The sequence below is a fragment of the Muscardinus avellanarius genome (genome assembly GCF_963383645.1).
Source record: "Muscardinus avellanarius genome assembly, chromosome: 17".
NCBI classification, from domain to species: Eukaryota; Metazoa; Chordata; class Mammalia; order Rodentia; family Gliridae; genus Muscardinus; species Muscardinus avellanarius.
Genome location: NC_137803.1, coordinates 55,007,757 through 55,013,737, shown reverse-complemented (window position 1 = coordinate 55,013,737; position 5,981 = coordinate 55,007,757).

Below are 5,981 nucleotides of genomic sequence, written 5' to 3'. Positions count from 1 at the left end.
AATTATGTGTTCGTTTTTGGAGTGATCATCTTCTAGGAGTGAGATTCTATTCTCCATGTGGTCTAATCGATTGTTTATACTTTGAATTGAGGCCTTTACCTCAATGATTGCATCCTTTATTTCTTTTAGACTCTCTCTAAATTCTTTTCAAAGGTCCTATATAATTTCTAGAGTTATATTCCTGATTTGATCTTCTGGAGATCTCTGAATTTCTGTGTTATCAGGTTCTGATAATATGGGGTTGTGGGCATTCATTGCTCTTTTGTTGTTCCTCTTTCCCATGATTTTAGAAGTTTGTGCCTTCTCTGGGTTCTTCCCTGCGTCACTAAGACTTAACTTAGGGTGCTCTGGATCTCAAGTCTGTGGTAATCTTAGCCGCCACTACTCCTTTATTGAGTTGTATCACAAAGTCTCAGCCCCAGGAAGTTAATCGAGGCTGCTTGAGACCATGGGGGTACTGGGCTGGGCGTTTTCCCATGGGGAGCTGCGACTAGGGTGTGGTATCTCTGCCACTGCTACTCTTTCACTGGGTTGGATTGCAAAATCTCAGATCCAGGGAGATTATCAAAGCTGCGCAAGTCCCTGGGAGTGCAGTACAGGGATTTCACCTTTAGGGACTGCAATTTCACTCACGGTTATTGTGTGTGCTGATCAGGAGCTGTCGCGGGGCGCAGCGAACTCACTGTCACTGCTGGCAATACGGCGCTGCTGCTATGCTCTTGGCCGTGAGGATGGCGTATTTCTTTTCTGGTTTTGAGCTCTGTTCTGAGTCCCTAGAAGGCATAATGAGCTTGGCCACTGGGAGTTTTAGGCGTTCTTTGCACTGAAAGAACTGCTGAATTACACCCGAATGAACCGCAGCTGCTCACTTCAGCTCCTTGTTTACCTTTCCTCTATGGAGCCTGGGGCTATGAGGGAAAATGGTGCCAGCGCGGCTCGGCTTGCCACATTGCAGGCTTCATTTCTGGTCTCTGGTTGTTCTTCTAGTCTTTTTTTCTCTTTCCCATGTGTTTACATTTTTATTTCTCTGTTGCTAGTGTTTTCTGGCTATGAAAAGCGCTGATTTTGTGGCAATAGAGATCGAGTTTTAGTAGGACTCGTAAATGACTTAACATTTTTATTTATTTATTTTTATTTTATTTGGAAACAGGGTCTCACTAAGTTGCTGAAAGCCTCACTAAATAGCTGAGGCTGGCTTCGAACCCGTGCGATCCTCCTGTCTCAGCCTTCCAAGCGCGAGGATTACAAGCGTGCGCCACCATGCTCAGCCAATTAACGTTTTTAGATTCCAAAAATAAGTGAAAGTCCGCGGCATTGGCTTCTCTGTCCTGGCGCATTCACTTTAGGCAGAGCGCTCCGGGCTGTGCCAGGTCCCCCATGCCTGTCCTTCCCGTGGAAGGCAGGAAGGTGCTGAGCATGTGCGCACAGAGCTTTCTTGACCCACTCACCCATGGACCATCCCACCGACCTTCTTCCTCACCTGCTGCAAGGAATACACAGTGCATGCTTTGGTTTAAGACATGGTGTCATTTCTTTGCATTTTTGCCTGATTTGTTTTTGTTTTGTTTTGTGATGCTGGAGATTGAATCCAAGGGCACTCTACCTTTGAATTACACCACTCAGCCCTATTTATAATTTTAAAAAATGTGCGTGTATGGTGCTGGGAATTGAGCCCAGGGGTATTCCACCTCTGAGCTACACTCCCAGTCACCTTTTTATTCTCCTTCCCTCCCACCCCCACCCCATACTGGGGATGTAATCCAGGGGTATTTTACCTCAAAACTATACCCCTAGCCCTATTTTTTATTCTTTGTTTTGAAACAGGGTCTCATTGAGGTGCAAAGGGCCTCACTAAGTAGCTGAGGCTGGCCTTGAACCACAATCCTCCTTTCTCAGCCTCCAAAATGCTCAGATTACAGCCTGCGCCACTACATCCAGCTCAATTTTTATTCTTTATTATGAAACAGGGTCTCACTAAGTTGTGGAGGGCCTCACTAGGTAGCTGAGTTTGTCTGCGAACCCAGATCCTCTGTCTCAGCCTCCCAAATGCTGTGATGCTGTGATTATAAGTATGCGCCATCATGCCCGGCAATTTTTTTTTTTTTTTTTTTTTTTGCGGGTCTGTGGATGGAACCCAGGGGCATTTGACCTCCGAGCTACACCCTATTTTTTAATTCCTTATTTTGAAACCAAGTCTCACTAAGTTGCAAAGGGCCTCACTAAGTAGCTGAGGCTGTCATCAAACCGCGATCCTCTGGTCTCAGCCTCCCAAATGCTGGGATTACAAGTGTGCGCCACCATGCCCGGCTATGCCCGGCAATTTTTTAAAATTGTGAAACAGGCTCTTGCTAAATTGCTGAGGCTGTCCTCAGAACTGCTATCCTCCTGTCTCAGCCTCCCAAGTACTAAAAGGACAGGTGTGCACTACCACACCCAGGTGTGGATCAACAACAGTGAGATTGCTGGGTCAATTTTTAATTTTGGTGCATGAGTTCTTCCTTCTTTTAATCTGTTCCTTTTTTAATTTTTCTGTTGGGTGTTTGAGATGGCCTCACTACACTGTCCATGCTGGCCTAGAACTCGACATACTCCCTTGCCCTTCCCAAGTAACTGGCCACTTGCTTGGGGGCAGGGCATCTCCTCTTGGTCATCTTTTTTCCCCCCATTGGGGATGGAACCCAGGGGCATTCTACCTCTGAGCTACATCCCAGCCCTACTTTTTATTCTCTATTTTGAATCAGGGTCCCACTGAGTTGCAGAGGGCCTCACTAAGTAGCTGAGGCTGTCCACGAACCGCGATCCTCCCGTCTCAGCCTCCTGAAAGCTAGGATGACAGGGGGGCCCACCACGCCTAGTTCATTGGTCTCTTTTTGTTGTTGTTTGTTGTGCTGATAGAATCGAAGAATGAAGGAGCATCCTACCTCTAAGATACACGCTCGGCGCTGATTTTTTTTTTCTATTGAGGATTGAACCCAAGAAGAATGCCAGGGGCATCCCCCCCCCCCCCGAGATAAACCTCCATCCCAATTTCTTTCCTTCCTTCCTTCCTTCCTTCTCTTTCTTTCTCTCTTGTTTTTTTTTTTTTTTTTCTTCTTTGTGCTACTGGAGATCAAACCCAGAGGCATTCTACCTCTTAGCTACACCCCCAGGCCTATTTTTTTGTTTGTCTTTTTTTTTTTTTTTTTTTTTTTTTGGTGGTACTGGGGTTCCTGGAAGCCCTTCTTCCTCCAGGCTACACTCCCAGACCTATTTTATATTTTTGAAACAGGGTCTCTTACGCCAGCACGGCTGGCTTTGAACCTGCGCGATCCTCCTGTCTCTGCCTCCCAAGCGCGGGGATTACAAGCGTGCGCCACCACGCCCGGCCTCTATTTTTTATTCTTTATTTGAAACAGTCTTTCTAAATTGCAGAAGGCTTCACTAAGTAGCCGAGGCTAGCTGTGAACCTGCGATCCTCCTGTCTCAGCCGCCCAAGTACTGAGATTAAAAGTGTGCCCCACCACACACGCCTGGCTCCAATTTTTGTTTTTGTTGTTGTGAACATGGAACCCAGGGGCATTCTACCTCCGATCCATCCACACCTCCAGCCTGAGTTTTTAATTCTTTATTTTGAAACAGGGTCTCGCTGAGTTGCAAAGGGCCTCACTAAGTAGCAGAGGCTCCCGCAAACCATAATCATCCTGTCTCAGTCTCGCAAATGCTGGGATTACAAGTGTGTGCCACCATGCCCGGCCTCTTATTTTGAAACAGGGTCTCACTATGTTGATGAGGCTTGACTCGAACTTGCAATCCTTCTATCTTAGCCTCCCAAGTACTAGGATCACAGCCATGAGCCACCATGCCTGGCTTCCAGGCATATATCTATGGGCAAGATTCACATTGCTGTCTAACAATGAGTTTCAAATATTCAAACCCTCTGGGCGTGGTGGCATATGCCCGTAATCCTAGTGGTTGGGAGGCCAACACAAGAGGATCACAGGTTCAAGGCCAGCCTCCGCAATTTAGCGAGACACTTATCAACTTGGACCCTGTTTCAAAATGAAAAGTAAAAAGCCAGGTGTGGTGGCACTCACTTGTAACTCTGCTACTGAGATGGGAGAAGGTTTGTAGCCAACTTCAGTAATTTGTGAGGCTCTCCACAACGGAGTGAGACCCTGTTTCAAAATAAAGAATAAAGTAGGGTAAGCCGGGCGTGGTGGCACATGCTTGTAATCCCCGTGCTTGGGAGGCGGAGACAAGAGGATCCCGCAGGTTCGGAGCCAGCCGTGGGCGCTGGCTTAAGAGACCTTGTTTCCAAATAAAAATATAAAATAGGTCTGGGAGTGTAGCCTGGAGGTAGAAGGCCCCTGGATTCCATCCCCAGTACCACTAAAAAAAAAAAGTAGGGTAGAGTGTGGCTTGGAGGTAATCCCCAGTAACACACACACACACACACACACACACACACACACACACGGCTGGGATATAGCTCAGAGGTAGAATATTCCTGGATTTGATCTCCAGCAGCACCTGCTCCCCTGCCCCATTCAACTCCATCAACTATTTTGTGTGGGGGTTACTGAGAATGGAACTCAGGGACATTCTACCTCTGAGATCTACCCCCCGGGCTTATTTTATTTTTTGAAACAAGGTCTCACTAAGTTGTAAAGGGCTTTACTAAGTTTCAGAGGCTGCCCACAAACCCACGGTCTTCCTATCTCAGCCTCACAAGTACTGGAATTACAAGCCGGTGCCACCACGCCTGTTTTTTTTTTGTGTGTGTGTGTGTGTTTTTTTAGTTTTTAAACAGTAAAAGGTAACACTTTTAATATTTTTTAAATGATCCAGTTTCTAAAGCTTCAGTGTTAGTGCTTAATTCCCAAGGCTGTGTAGCTAAGGCTGGCCTTGAAGCTACTCAGCTACCCTAGGCTCCCATGTCTGGTTTAAGACCTGTTTCAAAGTAAAAAATAAAACAAGCCAGGGGTGTAGCTTGGAGGTAGAATGCTTCTAGGTTCGATCCCCAGTAAAACCATTCACACACACACACACACACACACACACACACACACACACACACATTTTTAATTTAACATGGCTCTAATTAGACTAAAAGAATTTTTCCAAATAATGACCCCTTCCTTTCTTTGTGCGTGGTTCTGAAGATGGAACCCAGGGTCATTCTACCTCTGAGCTATACCCCCAGCACAATTTTTTATTCTTCATTTTGAAACAAGGTCTCACTGAGTTACTGAGGGCCTCACTAAGTAGCTGAGGCTGGCCACGAACCGCTATCCTCCTGTCTCAGCCTCCCGAATGCTGGGATTACAAGCCTGCGCCACCATGTCCAGCAAGTTTAGAGGATTTTAAGGAAATCTGAACGTTTGTTATGAATACACATGGAAGTTGTTTGAGAACTGAATAGGAAAATTGCTCAGTTGGAATATAAATGAACCCCAAGAGAGCTTATCTATAGTGTTCAAGTTTAGGAGCCAAATATATTTGGATTTTAGTGCTGGCTCTACCAATTACTAGCATATGACTTTGGGAACCTCATTTATCCTTATGTTACACTGTCCCGTTTCTAATATAGGAATATCTATCTAGCAAAATTCATTTACTCAGTCACTCAGTGAATGTTGGTTACTATCGCTACATCATTCACAGTAGAAATATTTACTCCTTAGTGGACCAGAGTTTTTAGTTGTAAGGAAAAGAAACCACTTTTTGCTATTTCAAAACCATAAACACAGTGGGATATGATGACACCTCTGTGATCTCGGTACTTAGGAAGCTGAGACAGGAGGATTGCACATTCCAGAACCAGGCTTCGCAATTTAGTGAGACTCCCAGCAACCTAGGGAGACCCTGTTTCAAAACAAAAAATAAAATAGGGATGGAGGTATAGCTCAAAGGTAGACTGCACCTGGGCTTAATCCCCAGTGCCATAGAATACAAACAAACAAGCAAAAAAGCAGACAGTATTTTTGGCTAGGAAACTGGGC